This window comes from Capra hircus, chromosome 7 (assembly GCF_001704415.2).
Source record: "Capra hircus breed San Clemente chromosome 7, ASM170441v1, whole genome shotgun sequence".
Lineage (NCBI taxonomy): Eukaryota > Metazoa > Chordata > Mammalia > Artiodactyla > Bovidae > Capra > Capra hircus.
The window spans coordinates 88176105-88198228 of NC_030814.1; the positions used below are offsets into that span (position 1 = coordinate 88176105).

Consider the following 22124-nt stretch of genomic DNA (forward strand, 5'->3'; position numbering starts at 1 on the left):
TGCCATGTCCTTCTTCAGGGGATCTTCCCGGTCCAGGGATGGAATCCACGTCTCCTGATTCTTCTGCACTGCAGGCGGGTTCTTTACCCTTGAACCGCCAGGGAAGCCTTAGGGGAGCACTATCATCTGTTGGGGGCTATGAGGTCTCTGCTCTGAACTATAACTCTATCCCCTAAGTCTGGGGAGGATCCCTCACTGTGTAGGTGCCAGCAGTGACTGTGTTCCAGGGTTTGAGAAAAGTGAGCCACTTCTCACCTCTGATTAATAGAAATACAGGCTTTAATGGACATCAGGATGGAAAGGCAGCATGAATTTCCCGAAGTTTAGAAAAGGCTCTGTGGGGCAAATATCAGCACCAGGCTAAAAGGTACTCCACACACAACCAGAGATCTGTTATCATTATCCTGTCCACATCAGCATCTGAAAGATGAGCCAAGAGGATGACCTTGGGTCACCCAGGAGCCAGGGGAGCTGAGAAACTAACATCAGCATAGCTGCCCTGCTCCCTCTCCCACTTAACGGATTTAGAAACTGTCTCAAAGGAAGCAGAAGAAGGGAGGGAAGCCTAGCTCCCTGGCTATGTGTCATACTTCCTCCTGCCCAGAGCCTGGGGCAGCCCCGAGTTGTCCTGGCGGAGGCCCTGGCTCCTGCCCAGGCCTCTTGCGCCAGCAGGGCTGGATAAGGGTGGTGCCATTTCATGTGCTGGGAGTGGAGGCCAAGGAAACAGCAACTGTTGCTAGAGCCACAGCTTCGAGTCAGAAACTACATGATAACTCACAGTCCCATCCATCCCCCTCACACCCAGGAAGGTCTCCCTGACTGACCCCCACGACTTTTAGGACCCTTTTCCTACCACGATCTCTCCAGGGCAGTTGCTATCAGCCCTCCCCGGTCTTCAGAAGCTCTAGCCAGAGGCAAGGCTGTGCCCAGCCTCGATTCACAGAAGATCTGTGACTCAGACCCTAACATCTCTCACAGGTACAATCCCTGGAAATGCACACCAACCAGTTTTGGGACCCAGGAAGAAATCACAGGAAGCTGGAAGAGTCTCAGGCCATTCCCTGGGCCACATTCGCACCGAAGGCTCCTGTGCCTTTGATGCTTTGGTCTGCTTAGGGACAGTGATGAGTCCCTAAGCAGATCAAACTGTCCTTTGGGCTCCAGACCAAACAAAAACACCAGGCATGGCTGTGGACCTGGGTCCTGTAGTTATCATGAACCCCCATAGAGCTTAGGGGGTAGGAACCCCCGTAGGAAGGAGCTTCTTTCCTTAATGTCATCCAGTCCAGAGGTCTAGGTGTCACAAGCTAACAAATAGACAGAACAGACCCATGATGGTGAGAAAGACACAGTCTGAAGATCCTGATGGTAAGAGATGGACAGGCACTGACCAAGTTCCTGGTACTGACAGATTCAGCCAAAGCTTGGAAGGAATATATGGAAAGACCAGCTGGAGGCAGTGGCAGTGACAGACATGGAGACAGATGAACAGACAGACCTAGGGTCCCAGCAGAGACAAAGACACAGCTGCTGCTGTGGCCAAGGTGAGAGGGGACAGTTTTGTCCTGCACTCAGCCCTAGAGGCTCTTGGAGTTTCTTTCCCAGCACTGCAATCAGAGACTTCGAACGGCTCTTTCCAGGGCCACAACTCCCCCTTCCTCATGATCCTCAGGAAGGGAGCAGGTTGTGGCTCTCACTGTCCCTGGAGCTGTGACTGAGCAGGACCCTATGAGGCCTTCACAGAATAACCTCCCACCCATATCCTCTGCCTGCTTTTTGTCCATAGAAAAACTTTCATCAAAGAATAAGTTTAACCAGAGGAGTGAGAAAATACAGAAAGAAAGGAAAACAGGAAAATAGTCAAGCAAGACAAAATAATACTTTAGCTGTTAAATAAGGGCTTCCCTGGTGGCTCAGTGGTACAGAATCCGCCTGCAATGCAGGAGCTGAAGGAGACGCGAGTTCGATCCCTAGGTCAGGAAGATCCCCTGGAGAAGGTCATGGCAGCCCACTCCAGTATTTTTGCCTGGAGAATTCCATGGACAGAGGAGCCTGGCAGGCTACAGTCCACAGGGTCACAAAGAGTTGGACACAACTGAAGTCACTTAGCATGCACAAACACAGTCATTAAACAAAGTCAAGTCAAGGACCTTTTAGTTCTTCCCTAAGAATTAGAGATAATATTCTGAGCCATGTCCTTTGAGCTGTTTTGTAGATATTTCCACCATCTGGAAGAAGTTAACTGATGCTGCCCACAAGCACATAGACCACAGACCATTTGGAACCAGAAGGTTGATGATCCTGACTCCCAATTATCTCACTACCAACCAATCGGTGTCCACAAGCTGGTCGCAACCCACTCTTTGGACACTCTAAGATTAGTCGCTAACCACTCCAGGGCAGGGCACACAGTTTTGAGGGCATTAACTCACTGTGGCCCCCTCTGCCTGGCAAAGCAAGAAAATTATTCTTTTCTACTTCACCCAAAACTCTGTCTCCACATTTCTATTCAGCACTGGTGAACAGAGGCCAAGTTTTCAGCAACAGAGCCAGACTCAAGAATCAATTCATATCCCTGACACCACTGCTGCTCCCAAACCTTATGGGGTGGGAACAGCTCCCCCACATCCCTCCTGAGGTCTTCGGAGCCACTGAGAGTCTAGACTCTGTGGCCATAATGGACAGTCCCAGGTAGGGGCTGTAGTCTCGTGCTCCCGTGGTTATCAGATAATACTTTGCTCCAACTGGCCAACTTCTTTCTTCACCTCCATGACTTCCAGGGCCCAGAGACCTGAGGAGCTAAAAGGTCCTGGCCAAAGAGAGAGACCCCAGGCCAGACAAAGATGGGGAGACTAGCTGCTTTCACAAGTAGAGACACTGAGACTGACTTGGACACACGCAGCTCTGGGTCTGTAGAGTCCAAGAACCCCTGAGAAGGGGTAAGACTTTCCTACTTTGAAGGGACTTTTGTGTTGAAACCATGACTGGATTGCCTGCCTCAGGCTGGGTCCCTGGGATGGAGGCTGTGAGACAGAGATTAGCATGAAGGACTGTTTGTGGAAGAGAAGAAAATGGAAGAGAAGGGAGCAGGATTGAACTAAGGGAGAAGCTGGATTCAATGCAGTCACAACAAAACCCTCAGTTGACCCAAAGGAGACGATCCTTCAGAGTTTTCCTAACTTAGGGGGTGGAAGTCAAGCTTTATTCCTTGATGTAGGCCCTCCCTTGGAGGACACACAACTCCAAGCATAGCAATGCTTTTCAGCCAAGGAAATCCCCAAAGAGGGCAGATGCCTGCAAAGAGTTGCCTTCCAGCAGCATTCCTAAGCTGGGGGAATAAGCCCTTGACCCTCGAAGGGTGTTTTGGGCAGCACACCATCGTGTCCACCACAATCCACCCCTTGAGCTGTTTAGACCCTCTTCTTCATATAACCACTTCCCACATGTTCTGGGAGCAGTTCCTCCAAGATTCTAATCTGCATGTGCAGTTACATGTTTAACAATTGGCTCTTAAAACTTAGCAATGGGCTATCTCAAGCCAGGCTGAGTGACCTCCGGCACACCGATGATTCTGATGTGCTTCTCCCCTCGGAGGAAGGTTAGTGAGAGGAACTATAGCCCCTGCTGTTGTAGCCAATCTCAGGGCCACCTCAGGACTCATGTTTTCTTCTATTTCAGATCCCCTTAGTTAGCATTGGGCTTCCTTGGTGGCTCAGTGGTAAAGAATCTGCCTGCAGTGCAGGAGACCCAGGTTTGATCCCTGGGTCAGGAAAATCCTCCAGAGAAGGGTACGGCAACCCACTCCAGTATTCTTGCCTGGAGAACCCCATGGACAGAGCAGCCTGGCAGGCAACAGTCCACGGGGTCCCAAAGAGTCAGACACAGCCGAGCATGCATGCACAGTTAGCATTGGGAACACTGAATATATACTCATCTTGGTGGCTTCCCCAGTGGCATCACCCAGTCCCTTATCACAGAGGGATCTAATTCCTGACCTGATATGATTTTAGCCTGGGGATGCTGCCCTTGTCTCTTTTACTGTCAAAACTGGGGGTAGGAATACCAGAGAGGCACTCAAGTGGATCCCACTGGGTAGTACTATGGATCAGTACTATTTCCTCCACCTGATGACCAGGCTTTGGTACTCTTGACCAGAGCAGTTCTTTTCTGCTGGTCCCTGGACACAAGGAGGTCAAATTTCCCTCGCAACAGCTTTGGCGTACAGTTTAATGGGACTCTTGCTTGTGGTCTCAGGTGGAAGTGTCCCTTCCTAAGGACCAAGATCTCTAAACCCACAGAGTCAAGAGTCACAGGGATGGGAAGCATAAATTTCCCAAGTGGGTCACTCAGTTCAGTCACTCAGTCATGTCTAACTCTTTGCAACCCCATGGACTGAAGCACACCAGGCTTCCCTGTGCACCACCAACTCCAGGACCTTGCTCAAACTCATGTCCATCGAGTTGGTGATACCATCTAACCATCTCATCCTCTGTCATCTCCTTCTCCTCCTGCCGTCAGTCTTTCCCAGTATCAGGGTCTTTTCCAATAAGTCAGCTCTTTGCATCAGGTGGCCAAAGTATTGGAGCTTCAGCTTCAGCATCAGTCCCTCCAATGAATATTGAGGACCGATTTCCTTTAAGATTTACTGGTGTGATCTCCTAGGAGTCCAAGGGACTCTTGGTAGTCTTCTCCAACATCACAGTTCAAAAGCATCAATTCTTCAGATGGTGATGGTAAAAGGGGCTATTTCTTCTTCTGTCTCTTGGTTCTCAGACCTTTGTATTACACCTACTGGAACATGGCTCCATATAGGGGTCTTTGACTTAGTGAGAACTGTGTTCTGGAGGACAGCTCTTTATCCTTGTAAAGTACCACTCCCAAGCTGGTGCTTCAATTATGCCTCCAACAAGCTGCTGCACAACATTTTATGGGGTCAGCAGCTCCTACATGGTATAGTATGATCAGTGAACCTTATAGTCATGAACCTTCTCCTTTGCCATAAAGTATATCTCTTGGTTTGAAATACTATATGAGATATCATGCTAGTGGGTCAAAAACTGAAAGCCCTTGGATAGTGATTTGACAGGCCCTATAGATATGAAAGGCAAATCCATTCCTGGTATGTATATTTATTTTCGTCAAAAAGAATCACTTGCTCTTCCAGGGTTTTAGAGAGCTATGTAGTCAATTGGCAATCAAGTGGCCTGTTGATCTCCTTGACTCAGTATTGTCTCTGGGCTTCCCTGATGGCTCACTGGTAAAGAATCCACCTGTAATGCAGGAGATTCGAGTTTGATCCCTGGGTCGGGAAGATCCCCTGGAGAAGGAAACAGCAACCCACTCCAGTATTCTTGCCTGGGAAATTCCATGGACAAAAGAACCTGGTGGACTACAGTCCATGGTCACAGAAAAGTCGGACATGACTTAGTGAATGACTGACAACAACAAAAACAACAAACTGGATCTGGAGCTCGAAGTTGGCATGTGTTGCTGACAAGCTAGACATTTTACAGTGGCGATAGCTAGATCAACCGTGGTTAAGTAAGAGCTCGTGGTATTGGGTTTATGCATAGCTGGCATCCCTGCCCCCATGGGGGCTCCATTCATGTATCCACTGAGCTAGCACTGGGGTGCAATAATGGAAGTGGGTTGATATTACCTGGAATAGTCAGTGTGTATATCTGATCACTGTAGATTTTCCACTGCGGTATGCTTCCTAGCAGGCACTAACATGCAAAATGAAGCTCTCCATAGTTCACACCACTAACAGCTCTCCTTGCATGCCTCTGTACTAGATTTCCTTGTCCCAGGTGTTCTAGTCTTTCTCATTCCAGGTTCCTGAGCAGCCAGTCAAGCTATTGACACTGCCTTTGTGTCCATATATATTTTAAGTTCGGATAACTTTTCCACACAAAGCCAATGGCCAGTTTTACCACCTGAAGTTCTAGTCTCGATTTTTCATTATTATCTTTCAAGGTCAGTCCTTAGTGCAGCTGTAGTACAGTAACAAGCATTTTTGGCTTGACCCACATACTGATCTGACCTACTCGTAAACCAGACTTGGGCTTTTACCTCCTCCATCAGTTGGCCCTGGGGGATCACCCATGTATCTCTAGGTGTAAGCTGGGGGAGAGAGTCTGGTGCCACAGAGGCAGATACATTAAGCCCTGGGTTACCTGTTTGTGCAGCTTACTTGTGCCCTCCAATCCTGTTTATACTTGATACTAGTTCAGTTGATTCCCAGTGTATGACTTCCATCTCATGATGGGTTGTTGCTAAGCCTGCCTGGCTTTCTAAGTTAGGCCCTCTAAATCCATCAGGGCTCAGTAGAATAACAGGAGTTGCTTTTCAAAAGGTGTATAATTCTCCAAGGCAAATGATATGGCCTGTTTCAGAGCCATACGGACACAATGTGTTTTTTCCCCACTACTGACACCTTTATGAAACATAGGATCTGATGATTCATGTGTTCCAAATGGCAGGGCTACTTGTACTACAGCCTGGAAATGCTGTAGAGCCTTGGGACCCCACTCAAAAGTGGCAGGCTTCTATGTTACTGCCAGGTATATGGGTCAGAGCAATAGTTCCAGGTATGCAATAGGTTGCTCCCATAACCCTAAGAGGCCTACCAAACATGGTGCTTCCTTCCTCATGTGAGAAGTACAACATGTAGTCATTTGTCCTATACATTGGAGGAAGTTTCCTGACATATTCTAGACCACTGAAAGAAAGTGAAAGTGAAAGTCACTCGCTCAGTCATGTCCGACTCTTTGTGACCCCATGGACTATACAGTCCATGGAATTCTCCTGGCCAGAACACTGAAGCGGATAGCCTTTCCCTTCTCCAGGGGATTATCCCAACCTAGGGACTGAACCCAGGTCTCCTGCATTGCAGGCGGATTCTTCACCAGCTTAGCCACAACGGAAGCCTAGGAATCCGGAAGTGGGTAGCCTATCCCTTCTCCAGCAGATCTTCCAGACCACTGGATCCCTAAACATTTCACTAATGTGGCAGGTTCTGAATCTTCACAGGGGTTCTCTTCTGGAGTGTATGTCTTTGTCATGGCCATCAGTATGTTAGTCGCTGCTTGACTGCCTTGTCTGGTTGGCATACAGTTATTGATAGAGTAGACCAGGGTGATGTTCTGCAGGATGCTCAGATCACTCAGACCTCTTAGGACTACAGTGTGACAGAGGGAAGGAGCGATAACCTAACCCTGGAAACTTAGAACGTTGTTTGTTCCAAGTAAATCCTAACTATTTCTGATAGGAGTAGAAAAGAATGGAGTCACCATATCAGTGTCCACATATGATATGCCTGAAGTCATGTTAATCTACTGTAGCAAAGATGAAACATCTGGCAGCTACAGTGGCTGCCACTGTGGCTACTATTTGTTGAGCTGGTAGCAGCCCACTGATATCTTCTAGGGTCTGAGTTTTACTGGTAAATCAAAGAAGATACATGGAATTCCTTTAGATCTTTAATGGTGGCACTAATTTCTGCCTTCACCTCTGGGATGTAATACTGGACTTTTGTGATATTGTTTTTGATTTATTTTGATTTATTTTTAATACTGTTTTGGCTGGAACATAAGTTTTTAAGGCTTCCACTTGGCTTTCCTCACTATGACAGCTCTTACCATACTGGCTGGGGACCCAATATAGAAGATTATACTAGCCATGAAATATGTTTATCTGATTATATCATTGAGTGGGTCTGTGGACCTAGAGGGATTTCTATGAGCAGGATTCAGACCAAGAATCTATTTATTATCTGAACTACATATGTTCCCAACTCTAACAAGAGGATCTTGGTGCTATTTCAAGTCTCCAGAGAATAGTTTCAACTCAAATTCTGTGTTTAACAGTCCTTGAAATGCTGGTCTGTTCTCTTTCCCAGTATCTAGTTATCCAAATAAATGGCCTTCCCAAAGGTTCCCTTGGGGGAGAGCTGGGGAAATCACTGTCGTGTACGCTTGCCATGGTACTAGGAGATCCATCCTTCTAGAGATATGGCTTTTTCTTCAATCAATGCGTTCTGAATCTGAAAACTAGTTCTGATCTGGAAATCTGGCAAGGGGCTTGTGATTGGGAGGACTAGGCTCATTATCCTTGATTGATTTCTTTTGATTATACAGAATAAGCAGCACTGTTCACAGTGAGTTCAGTTCTGTGACAATATCTCCTACCATCAGTCTCGACCTATAAAAGACAAACACTGTTTTACTTCTTAGTCATGCTGGTGCCCCTCTTTCCAGCATACTCCTTATTGTTTTGGTGTCTTTGGAGCCCTTCCAACCTTAGTATATTGACTCTGGCACACCCACTTCCTTTGCACACTCTGTCACAGCAATTCTGGCATAGCTATCTTATTTTTCCATGCTTCTAGGAACCATTCTAATGGTTTATTTGCATAATCTCCTGGGGTTCATGCCACAGTTTTTTTAAATATTGCATTCCTTGGACAGTTCAGTTCAGTCGCTCAATGGTGTCTGACTCCTTGCGACCCCATGGACTGCAGCACGCCAGGCTTCCCTGTCCATCACCAACTCCTGGAGCTTGCTCACACTCATGTCCATTGAGCTGGTGATGCCAAATTCAACCATCTCCACTCTGTCATCCCCTTCTCCTCCTGCCTTATTGGCCCGAGTACTGGAGCTTCAGCATTGACTGGTTGGATCTCCTTTCAGTCCAAGGGACTGTCAAGAGCCTTCTCCAACACCACAGATCAAAAGCACCAATTCTTCAGTGCTCAGCTTTCTTTATAGTCCAACTCTCACATCCATACATGACTACTAGAAAAACCATAGCTTTGACCAGATGGACCTTTGTTAGCAAACTAATGTCTCTGCTTTTTAATATACTGTCTAGGTTGGTCATAGCTTTTCTTCCAAGGAGCAAGCGTTTTTTAATTGCATGACTGCAGTCACCCTTGGACAAGTCATTCCTTGGACAGTGATCTCAAATCCATAAACTCTTTTATCCAAATTTCTGTTTCATCCTCTTCATTCAGAATTCAGAGCTAACACAGAATTAGCTCCTGTGTTTTATTTGAGTGTAGATCCTTTCCTACCGGAGATCCAGCATATCTCTGGCCAGGTTACATTGTGATTTAACCCAAGTTACTGAGCTAGTGGGTCAAGAGTGGGAGTGGGAATAGGTCCTGGGAGGATGAAAGAACAAGAACTGAAGGATAAAGGCCTCTGCACCATCTTTAGTTAGGCAAGAGTTAGGGCCCCTAATTCTTAATAGGGATGAATGTGCCACTTGTATAAGCTCAGAGGGTTCTAAGGAATCTGAGGAGTCAAGATTTTCAGATGCAATAGATGTCCTCAATCCACATATCAGGGCCCCCTTCTTTCCTACCCAGGGCTCTAACTTGGGCATGGGAGACCTGTCTTAGTTGGGAATTTAACCTTCTTTGGAGCTTAGCTACTGACATTTTCCTTCTCTTTCACTAAAAGAGATGAGAGCTTGTTATATGTACCAAGGAAGTCTAGGGCTTCCATCCTTAGTTTTTTTAATCACCAATTAATTGCTCTAAGCTTTTCATTACCTTTTTGTGAGACTCAGTCAAGCTTAGCAATAGTTACCCAAACATTGTTATTGGAGTAACTGATTCCCTCATATTTCTCAAATACCTGATAAATTGCACCAGCTAATGCAATCTCTTCCAATAGGAGCAGAAGTATTAACAACTGCACTACTACCTACTGCCTCATGCTAGAGGCTGTCTGCCAACTGTGAAGGGGTGGGTCCTCACTAGCAGCCAGATGGTGAGTGGTCCAGCTCCACAATTCCATCTAAGCATCTCCTTCATTCCTTTTACCACTCCTGTGGGAAGCAGACTCTGAGTCAGAGATTAGCATGTAGGACCTTTACTTGGGATCAACCTCTGCAGAAAAGAGAGGTCAGGAGGATTAGACAGAGGGAGGATGAAATGCTATATAGTTTTAACAAAGGTTCCAGCTGAGCTCAGGGGCTCTCCAATGGTTATCATTCAGAGTTATTCCAAGATAGGGAAGGGAGCCATGCCTTTACGCACTCACATTTATTAGTCACTAGATCTGAGGTATGACCTTACACAAGGTAATTTTCTTTAGCAGAGGCAAGACCCAAAGAGGGCCGAGAGCTGAGGCAGTCATCTGGTAGCTCTTTTAGCAGCTGATAGAATAAATCCTCCATTCATAAATGAGTGTCTGGGTTGTACATCACAACATCTACCACACCACTTTCAAAATGCCATGCACAAAACCAGCTCCTGGCAAATGGGTCAGAAGCCTGATGCCTACAAGTCACCCATTAAGATTCTCTTGCTTTAGTTTAAGTCTTTTTCCTGCTGGGACATGTAAGCCCAGGAAATGGCCCCATGCTGTTCTCTAGTACCCAGCTCCTCAGGAGAAATGGCTTCAGGGTTAGGAGTGGTGGCATCATGAAGGCAGGGAAGACCAAGAGGTCAGAAAATTTCCCTGTGGCTTCCCTGGTGGCTCAGTGGTAAAGAATCCACCTACCAATGCAGGAGACATGGGTTTGATCCCTGATCCAAGAAGGTCCCACATGCCGTGAAGCAACTAATTCTGGGTGCCACAACTACTGAGCCTGTGCTCTAGAGCCGAGGAGACACAACTACTCAGCCCACATGCCATGACTACGGAAGCCCATGAACCTAGAGCCCATGCTCCACAGCAAGAGAAGTCACAGCAATGAAAAGCCCGTGCACGGCAACTAGAGAATAGCCCCCACTCGCCACAACTAGAGAGAAAGCCCACACAGCAGTGAAGATCCAGTATGGCCCAAAAGTAATTAAAATAAAACCTTCCCTGATCCTGGAGGGCAGGTCAGTGCAGGGTGAAGCAGCATCTACTGGCAGCTCTTGGGGCAGCTGGGGTAGGGGATGATGGGGAATGAGGAGGGGATGTGAGTGGAAGAGGCTTCTGTAGTTCAGGTATTTGGGGCTGGAAGCTTTGGACCAGAGGGATGTTGAGCAAGGTTCAGGTAAGAGCAGCCCTCTGCTTGTGGGTAATCCCAGCCTCCTTTCCCAAGCTTTCCCCAGAGCCTTGTTGGAGCAGGATGAACCGGAACTGTCCTCTGGTCTAGGTGCCAGCTCATGCCTGGGTTTCCCCAGGAGGCAGGTCCAACTGGTCCACCCGTCCATTCTGGCAGTTCTGAGCTCTTCTCAGGCAGAGCTATATCCAGCTGTTTTGAGGGCTTTCCAGTGAGCTATGGTGCTTCTGTCCCATGGAACCTACAGGGAAACCCCCAGCTCTGGCCCCCACCCCTTGACTAAGGCCTCCAGAATCTGGGCCAGAGGCCAGGGTGGGGCAAGCCACTGAGTCAGGACAGCGGTTTTCTCTCCACAGATTCCCCTACCATCTGCACCCCAGAAGATGACCCTGTAGGAATGGGGAGCTGAAGTCCATACAGTCACTGGAATGAGTTACATCATTTCTTTAATGCTCACCACAGTCATGTGAGACCATGACCCCCCTCTTTCACAGATGGCGTAACTGAAGCTGCTAGCAGAGAAATAATTTGTTCAGAGCTATAAAGCCACAGAGTGGCAAAGATGAGACTTGGACCCTAGTCTCTGAGACCCCTTGTAAGGTGCTCTTCCACTGCCCTCTCTGCCACTCGGCATAATCCAGCCAGGATGAGATACTGAGAAGGGATGGCAGGTCTTAACTATTTGGCATCAGGATGCCAGCTGGACCTGGGCCCTCTAAGTGTCTCCCCCTTGCCTGCCTCAGGATCCTCTGTGTGAGCCTTATGGCCCATCTAGCATCCCAGGCTCCCACTAATACCTCATATCTCAGCCTTCCCCAGTGCCTACTGAGACCTTCCTCCCAGATGTCCCAAATGCTTTACAACCATCAGTGTGGTGGAACCATTTTACTACCAGAGAGACTAAAACACAGAGGGACCCAGGGAGCCAGGATAGTTGAAAGCACGTGGATCCAGCACAGACGCTAGTGCAGGTCCCCGAGTGTCCACGAATGGCAGATATGAGGGACCAGCAGTCCTATGTCTCAGTCACCTCAGTGAGGACAAGGGTGAGACACCTGGGGCAGCCCCAGCTCCAGGGCCTTCAGCGGGGATCTCCTCTCCTTGTTCTCCACAGGAAGTGTGTGATGCTGGCCGGCCAGCCACAGAGGCCTGGGCATCCCCACAGAGCAGCCTCATTTCTCCGCTCCCTGGCTCTCTCCCCACCTTTATCACACTGGCAGTCACACTTCTTATCTAAGAGCCTGGCTTCCTGCTGCTTTTAAAGAGACACATGGCCTACCACTGGCTGACTGCCACCTTGCTAAGAGGTCCTAGCCTCATCTCCCAGGGTCATAGCAGGTTTGTGCCTTGCTCATCACCAAGGAAAGGCTCTCTCCCCTCCACTCAGTGCCCAGGTCACTCTAAGGACCACCAAACAGCCTAGGGACTGGAATGTAAGTTCTTTTGAAGGACAGATAAGTGGATGAACGGATTGACTCATTCATTCAACAAATAAATACTGACTGAGCACCTATGCGCTGCATATTCACTGTCCTGGACACTGGGGACAAGTGGGAAATAAGAAGACAGACTGTCTGTCCTTTCAGTGCCTACATTCTAGTGGGGGAGACGCTACAGCAGTAGACAAAACGCATTCCCCAGACAATGTCAGAAGAGACGAGCAACGAAGATTAATAAAAGAGATGATGGGGTGGAGTCTCTGGAGTGACTAATGGCAGCCTTTCTGAGGAGACGTCTGGCTGAGACCTGACAAGAAGGAGCTAGATTTATACTTTTAAAGGATCACAGGCTACTGTGCTGGCCAAAAGCATCGGGAAGGGGATCAGTGAGGAGATTGCAAGAGATGATGACCTGATCTGGACAGCAGGGGTATCAAGGGGGAAAAGGGGTCAGGAAAGGGGTCACAGGGAATAGGGAGCAGAAGATGGAGCATAGGAGGGAGACAGGGTGTGGTGCTTAACGGCCCGGTAGGTGGATACCACTTGCCTCAACTTTCCCACCCTCTGTTCCTCAACTGACCTGGCCTCTTGGAGGCCTCTGCTGAATGCCCTTGGACAGAGCTAGAGTATTCAGAAGACGGTGGGGACAGACTGGGAGTGCACATGGGACCTGACCCAGTAGGCTCTGTCCTCACTCTCAGGGCATCCTAATTCTGGTCATATGAGAAACTGGGCTTGAAATGTAGTGAATACTCTTCTTCCTGTTGTTCCTGAACCTCAAACTCCTGGAACTTTGAAGCATGGATGCCACAGCTGCTGCCCATCAGTTGCCTGCCACTCAGCACTTGGGCCGTGACCCAGGCTGACACCCAGAGAGTGATGCCCACTGAAGCTCTAGCAAGTTGGTCATCAGGCACCTAAGCTGGTATCCTTCCCACCTGGAGCAGCTTCTGATCTCCTGGCCATGGGGGAGCAGAGCAAAGTGTCAGACATAGGTGAGCAGCACAGGGCCAGGGGAGGATGGCTGCCAGAGGAGGAGAAGTCAGCAGTCAGCAGACGCCTGCTGCTTGTACTGTTGCTCATCGCCAAGGGAAGGGTATTTACTCAGCATCCAAGCCCCAAAGATCTCAAAGCAGGAGGGCTGAGGTGTTGAGACGAAAGGGGCAGAAACAAAGACAACTGCAGCATAAACAGCAACTTCAGTCAGGTTTGAGGCAGAAGCCCCTTGAGGGCATTCAGTGTTGGGGTAAAAATGGTCATTGAAGTCACTCCCATCAGCATACCGCATTTCAGGGGGCAGTAGCGGCAGGGGCTGGGGGCAGATGGGGCATCTGTGACCTATTCAGTGATATTCCCCCTCACCAGTTTGGCACCCACCAGTTTAGTGGGATGCCAAAAGTCAGAGAGTATGAGAATTGAGTCATCTTCAAGAAATGGACCACCCTGGACTCTAAGAATGAGCCTTAGGGAAACTGTTAGATACGGGCTTCCAATCTAGAGCGCCCCAAGGCTTCAAAGGCAGGTGCTCAAACACTCTGTTCTGCACTACTTGAGAGCTTTCTTGAGAAACCACACGGGAACTTAGCCTGTCCCTTTTTACTATTTTACAAGTCAAAGAGGCCTGTATATTAGGGATTCACTTGCAAATGCCCACAATGGCAGCTGCCTACAAACCAAATATCTAGGACTTAAAAGAGAGTAATATGGGGTCACTGTTCTCACATATGCCAGTCCTATCAATGGCCCTCAAAGAGAACTTCTGGATGTGAAGATTTTGTTATTCTAAAGCTGTCAAAGATGTTCCCTATGTACCTGAAGCCCTCACACCATCAATCAGTGTAGAGTTGTTCATACCTTTCTGCCTGGAGCAAAGGCTGTCTCCAAGAATGTGCAGGTAAGTGAGAGGGAGCACAGCTCTGGGTCTTGGCAGTCACCAACCTCAGTGGAAGAGAGAAGTTGGTGCTTCTGAGGAAGGTTCTCTTTCCCTAAGCTACCATCATCTCATGTGCCCTTGCTTGGCTGGTTCCACTGCATTCAGCAGAGGCAGGCTGTCCCTCAGATGAAACAGTGTCACCAGTGAAAACACCTCATGAGAAAGCCTATCCATCACATGGCCGCCACACGAATCTTACTTGAACATTTCACAGACTTCTTAAAAACAACTCTACTGTCTTAATAATGATATACATTTATTGGTAAAAATCCAAACAAGTAAAGCAAAACAGCAACCCATATCCAGAGATGGTTCTTTGGTTAGCATCCTTCATTATTTCTTTCTCTATTATAAAGAATGTACTTGACTCTATAAGTCTTACTGTACATGTTATAACTTTTTTGTTTTGTTCATTCAGCAACTGAAATGTGCCACACGCCAGCAGCTTTATTCAGGGACAAATGATTCAGAGTTAAGAGAAAGTTGTGACCTAACGTTATATCAGCAAACTATCTTTTGATAATAAAAAGTATAATTCTGGAGAAACTCCTCCTTAGTCTCTGTTCACTGTAATGAGGTCTTGCCTCTTGCTCAGCTGACATCTACAGTGTGACTGATGTGGAAAGCATGAGTGCACAGATGAGAGGTTGCCTGGGCCCTGAAGTGCCACTGATGCAGAAACTCATCAACACGCCAGTGTGTCAACAATGCCAAGAAACCTTTAACACATTGAAAGACCCTGTTAGCAACAGTGAAAGTTTTTTAAAGGGTGAGAAAACCAATGGGGAGGAGACTGCTTTGGCATCTGACTGGCTCATTATATCTACAGAAAAGGAATTAGTCAAAATGACTTAGAAGACCCCCAGTTGCTCATGCTTCATCCACCGGTCTCAGAGAGGAAAAGAGAAAGTGACATTTACTGAGAGCTAGCTATGAGTGACAGCTAAGAACTTCCACACATTGTCTTATTTAATCCTCACATATTATCTTATTTAATCTTCATGAAGTGGATATCATGATCCCATTTTACATATTCAAAAGTGAATTCCTGATCTTCCCCTTCAAACCTACCCTATTGTAGACTTCCTTATCTCAGGCAATGTCAAGCCCTTCTTTCCAGCTGCCCAGGGCAAAATCCCTGGAGTCAACAGTGCTCACTCTCATATTCACTTCTAATCCATTAGAAAATCCTGATGGTTTTTCTTTCAAATTATATAGAGTCCAACATTTCTTGCCATCTCTACTGCACCCATGATGGTTCAAGTTGGTTCATCTTCTGCCTAAAATAAACCTCAGTGGACGCCTGGCTAATTTCCCTGCTTCTACCTGTGCTCTGCTTTATAGTCTACTCTCAACTCAGCAGTCAGAGTGATCCTGTTACAATCTAGGTTAGATTGTGGGACTCTTCTGTGTTTCATCAGAGCAAAAGCCAAAGTTCCCACAATGGCCTGCAAGGCCCAACGTCATCTGCCGCTTCATCTTTCCATTACCTCTCTGTCTTTCCCCCTCTGCCCCACCCCCTCACTGATGCTGCTCCAGCCCTGCCAGGCTCCGTTGCTGTTCCCGGAACACAATAGGCTCAGGGCCTTAGCACTGGTTCTTTCCTCGGTCTGGAACAGCCAAACTTCTTCAACCACGTTCAAGTCTTTGCTCAGATGTTATTTTCTCAAAGAGATCTGCCTTGCCCACCTTATTTGAGACTGCAGTCCCTTCTACCAGCACTCCCAGCACTCCAAATCGCCCTTATCTTGCTCTATTTTTTTATCTGTAGTTCTTATCACCTTCTAACATATTATCAAGCTTATTGGTTGTTTTGTGTCTCCCATGCTATGATACGCATTTCTGAAGGTTTCCTCTACTTCTGTTTCCTCTACTGATGACACTCAAGTACCTAAACAAGTACCCAGTACACAGAAGACTCAAGCAATGAATGTTGAATGAATGATGAACTGGGGCAAACTGAAGAGTTAGTAAACTGTCTAAGACCTGCCAACTAATAGATGGCTGAGTTAGGAGTTGCAGCCAGGTCCCATGGACTCTAAAACTCAGGCTATTTCTACCAAATATCTCTTAGAAAGAAAGAGGCAAAGGATCCAAAAGCAAACTGACTATGGGACTTTTGCCTACAGGATAAGCTGGGGCCTCTTTAGGGGTGGGTGCCCAACTCAGAGCTGGGCCCACCTCCAGCTGTACCTGTAACCTCACTTGGAGTCAATGCACAGTGGCCAGCCTGAGCAGTGGCCCTGAGTCATCCCAAAAGGTATCAGTTGATTAAGGTGGAGCCTGAGAAACACTGTGAAAAGGATGTCTGTGAAACATTAGAGTAATGTCTGGGGCTGGCCCACCTATGTTATTCGAAAGAGTCACTTCCTTATGAACTTGGAGTCCTGTTTTTCTGAGGGTAGAGCAGCCGCCTCACTTCTATCCATCTGTCCTCTTGATCTGCTGTCTGTAGTTTGTGCATGAACCGCCATTTGCCTGACAAGCCTCTCTCTAAACCTGCCCTGGATGTGGCAGCTTGTTTGCTGCTTCCGCTTCCCATGTGAGGCAAGGCATCCTCTTTCTGAATTCTCTCCCCCAAGAAGACTGTCCACTCTTAAGAAGGCGGGCCAAAGCTTAGAGGCTAGGTTATTTCTCATCTAATTACACTGGTGTCAGGAGCATGGGCAAGGTAGGTGAGTGGTTGTGTCACTTCATAAGCATAGAAGAGGGCCTTGGAGGCTCCCAAATGCCTGGAGCATTCGGCCAGTTTTTGGCCCCACCAGAATTGAGGCAGCATCCAGGACTTCAGAAAAAGAAGGGCACTTTCAAACAAGCAAGCAAACCAACAAACAAATTCCTGTTGCCACATTAAGACTATTTCTCATAGAAATAAGACCAGGAAAAGATCAGTTCCTTCAGCTGCACCCCACTCTGCCTGCCTCAAAGGCAGCAACTCCTGCTTGCTTGTATTCCTGTCATGCCCTGACTGAGAGATCATCTCAGAGGACAAGTTGGAGCCAGTTGTAAGCTCAAGGAGGAGAAGCCTGCCTAGAGGCCACTCCAGTCCTTTCCACTTAGGAAAATGCCACCAGTTGGCAACCGAGATGCATGATTATTCCATGGCTTTGGGGCAAGGCTCAGGGGCCAGTTCTCAGCCCTCAGCTTAGCAGTGCTCTACCAACTCCAGGAGCAGAAATGCTCCTTAGAGGCACACAGTGGAGCCCAGGAGCTGTGATGAGACAACCCAGGAGTTTAGAAGAAGAGGCTGAGTAGGTAAAACTCCCACAGAAGGATAGCTGTGCCTAACTCAACCTCCCTGAATGAGGTCCACCCTGGGGAACCAAGTGTAAACACCACACAGTCCCATCTTTCTAATAAGCAAGGAACTCTGAATACTGTATAGTTTCCTGAAAGTGCTTTATCAAAAACCTCAATTAATGTATTCTTTGTCTTAAGACCTTTTCTTTCCTTAAAATGAAAATGCCCCCAAAAGGTCATAGACTGGGCTCTCACAATTCCACAGAGCATGTAGGTCTTCCTTTCAGCAGATTTTCTGGGAGCTACTCTCTACCTATATATCTTCATTGAGATCATAAGGGGATTTCTCGCTCAAACTAAAAACTGCTCAAGAAGTAGTTTCTGAAGAACCTCCACAAACAAGGCAGGCACACAGAGAATTCCAACCTTAGTGCTCAGAGGACCCAGGGCTCCTGGCCTACTGCTGAGGTCTAACCTGAGGATTCAGGACTGCCACACTGGAATGCCATCTCTGTCAGCCTGTCACAGAGGAGCCGGAGCCAGGAGCTGGGGGCAGGGATCACCTTGCTGACTAATAACCTAATCGTGGAAAATTACAACTTCCTGAGTTGGGTCTATCAGAGGTGGCCACAAAACTCTTTATGATGTGGCCAAAAATTCTTCCTGCCACCACAGCCCTCGAAAATAGGTCAAAGACACCTTCTATGGAACTCTCAAAGCAGGCTTTAGCTCATACCATCAAACTATGTCAATATGCTGCAAACATTGGAGCTTTTGTGAGAATACTCTTATCATCTTTGGGTCTGAGCCTGGCCCTGGTTCTGAGCTGGTTGTCGGTCTTTCTCCCCTTGATCCGCCTCAGGGGATTAAGTGGCTATGGAGGCCAAAGAGAAGGTTTCCTGCTCTTTGCCCCCCAAAAGTCTGTCTACAGCCTCTCTGGGGCAAGAGAGTCTCCTTTTATGTACCAACCAAGACCTACAGGCCTGGTTTCACCTCTCATCTCCCAGGCTACACCTAACCCAAAAGCAGCGCAAAGAGTAGATTAGCCACTGGCAGAGACTTTAATCTTCTTTCCTTTGGCTTCTGAGAGGTCCCAGGCTTGTGGCAGGGGCTCATGCTTGGCTGATGCCTGGGTCAGACATGCAGAGCTCCCTCCCTGAATGTTGGGCATCCCGTTGGCAGTATGGTGCAAGAAAAGTGCAAGTGAAGTTGCTCAGTTGTGTCCGACTCTTTGCGACCCCATGGACTGTAGCCCACCAGGCTCCTCCATCCATGGAATCTTCCAGGCAAGAGTACTGGAGCGGGTTGCCATTTCCTTCTCCAGAAGATCTTCCTCACCCAGGGATCGAACCCGGGTCTCCCGCATTGCAAGCAGATGCTTTTACCATCAAGGGTCAGCATATAAACTGGCTCTGATGCCACCCACGCTAACTGTATAACCCTGGGCCATCTCCCTTACCACAGTGAAGCCTGTCTTCCCTGAGAATGAGGGCAGCATTCTCTGCTACAGGGGCTGCTGTGGAAGCCCTAGGGTATACAACAACAGATGAAAGTGGCTTTGCAGGCCCTTATGGAGGTGAGCACAGAGCCCCTGTCTCCTATTTCCTGTGTTCAGACCTTGGCAGAGATAGAAACCATTCAGCTCTGAGGGTGCCAAACAGTGAGGAATTTAGCTCTAAGAAGTCAGGACTCTTTGAAAGCTCTGTGCCTATTTCTCTGCATTTGTGTCTATTGCTACTAGCAGGAGTCCCACCCTCCAGGGCTAAAGCAGTGATGAAATCTCTAGGGTTTGAGTGTCCTCTCTTCTAAGAGGCTCAAGAAAGGGCTGACCTGGAGAAAATGTCCCACCTAATTGCCTGCCACCCAAAATTTCACTTCTCTTGGCCAGAAGGCCTCATCGCACCACTGGCCCACACCTCAGCCTGGACGGGGGTAGATGGTCCTGTCCTGACAGCACCCCCAGAGCCTCCAGGCAGCCCTTACCAGGGATAAGAGGCCTAGAGTTGGCCTGGCCTAGAGCCAGCTGAGTCACAAGAGTCTGCCTTGAGTTCAAGGCCAAAAACAATGACTCAGGCAGGATGGAATCCAGGGAAAACCAGCCCTGGCTTTCCACCCAAGAGTGTTGACCAGCTGGGCATGAGCTCATGCAGTTAGACAATGACAATGACAGTGGGAAACTGCCAGCCCCTTGTATATGAGAAAGACTTGGGGGCTGAACCTTGAGCCTGAAACCACCCCTGAAACATTCTTTGAAAACCCCATATCATATCAACTCATCTAAAATTAGCTTTCAGCATCTAAATCACTTCCTGTTATGGAAACCACAGGTCTGATGCTTCAGTCATCACCCTGACAGCCTCTAGGGGGTGGGGCAGGTGAAACAGGGGTGCTGCACATAGAAAACTATGATAATCCAAAAGAGATACAGCAGTCAGGAGCCCTCCTCTCCCTAATGCAGAAATGACAGCTAAGCAGAACTTATGAGGCTACTGCTGCAGGAACCAGGACCATCATGAGCAGACATGTGCAGCCAAGCACACATGTACATGCCTCCCTGTGCCTTGTACACACAGGCCAGGGCCTTCAGTGTTGCTACAGATAGACTAGCACATGCATAGCCCAAGCACGTCTCCACCACGCCCCTTCTGAGCAGGGGACTCTCCAACAAAGGAAGGTGGGTGTCTGGCCCGCTTTAAGCATCTGCAGCCTTGTTTCTTCTTGTCTTGTAGCCTTGGGTACTCTATGTCTAATAGGCTGCAAGCAAGACTGACCTAGTGCTCAGGGCTTGGCCTTCACTCACTGCTTCAGCTAAGTCTTCGTATACTAGGACCACCAGGAAGCATTCTTAATAAGACTGAGGATTATACTAGAAATCTATAGCAATATATTTTAACAGTCAAACATTAGAAAAAATTCCACTGAAGTCAGGAATAAGACAACAATATCCAATACCCACGCTATTACACATACTGAAGTCCTAGTCAGTGCATTAAGATAAGAAAAACAGGTATGAAAATTAAAAAAAAATCCAATAAACTTATTTTAAGATAAATGATGATTGTTATCACTGTTTGCTTTATGTTAAAGGTTTATGTATCTCGTTTAACTCACTTAATCCTAACAACCACCTTATGAAGTAGGTGTTAGTATAGAAGCCATTATTATAGATGAGGAAACTAACAAAAATTCTGAGATACTTGTCTGGTAAATGGCAGAGCCAAAATTTAAACCCAGGAGGCAGTGTGACTTCAGATTCTGTACTCTTAGTCACTATTACTATATAACCTCTTGATGATGTCAGACTTTACACAGAAAACCCAGGAGCTGAACAATGTGGCCAGATATAAGTTCAGTAAACAAAAAAATTAGCAGCTTTCCCAAACATCACAAAAGTCAGTTCTTTCAATTAATCTATAAATTCTATCCAAACTATCCTAATCTATTAAAATCAAAACCCCCAGAGAACATCTCCTCAATCCTGATTTATTGATTCTAAAACTCATAATGGAGAATATTGAAGATCATTCTGAAGAACTATGGTGGAAAATTTGCCATGTATAATTTCAAAGTATGCTATAAAGCAAGAGGAATTAAGACAGTGTGGTACTGGTACATAAATAAATAAACAAACCAGAAACTCAGAATGAAGAGTCCAGAAACAGACCCACATATTTAAGGGATTTATGGGGGCAAGATAAAGTTTAGATTCTGAGATGAGTGATAATACTGACTTGGACTCTCTTTAAGGTCAGTTTTATTTTGGGTTACTCCTAAAGTAGTTACTAATTAGGAACACAAAAGACATTAGTGAGATGAAGATGCATGTGGGGTAAATGCATCCTCATTTCTTGCTTTCTCATAAATGAATCCCTCAAGTTCATGGTCTTGACAACCTGCAGAGACTGACATGTCTGCCAGATCAGATGAGCCCAGAAGAGCACTCACTGCCTTTTGCAATCCCTCTTATATACCAAAAACAGCTCACACTACCAAATGAAGCAATAATTCTGCTCTTCAGTAAGTCATACCACAGAGTGCTAATATGTATATTCTAGGTGTTGAAACTTCTTGTTGCTAATTTTATGGGTAACCTATCCTTACCTAGCTATGGAGTCTTGGTGTTTTCTGTTCATGCATACTCTTTCGGTAAGCAAGCCTAAATCTACCACAAGTGCTCTTCCATGTAATTGTGAAACATACGGGGCTTCCCAGGCGGCGCGAGTGGTAAAGAATTGACCTGCCAATGCAGGAGCTGCAGGAGACGTGGGTCCAATCCCTGGTCAGGAAGACACCCTGGAGTAGGAAATGGCAACCCACTCCAGTATTCTTGCCTGGAAAATTCTATGGACTGGGGAAGCCTTGTGGGCTACAGTCAGCGGGGCTGCAGAGAGTTGGACACAACTAAACACGTGAAACACACTAATCTTTAAATGAACAGTATTGAGATGATTGTGATTCAATGTTAGGAATACTTCTAGTTTTAAGTAAAACTTAACTCAAACTGGCTT

At 47.2% G+C, this 22124-nt stretch overlaps 1 pseudogene; it reads right to left on the reverse strand.

The window, feature by feature from the left end:
- LOC102182028 overlaps positions 13486-22124 on the reverse strand; it is a 130733-nt pseudogene continuing 122094 nt past the window's right edge.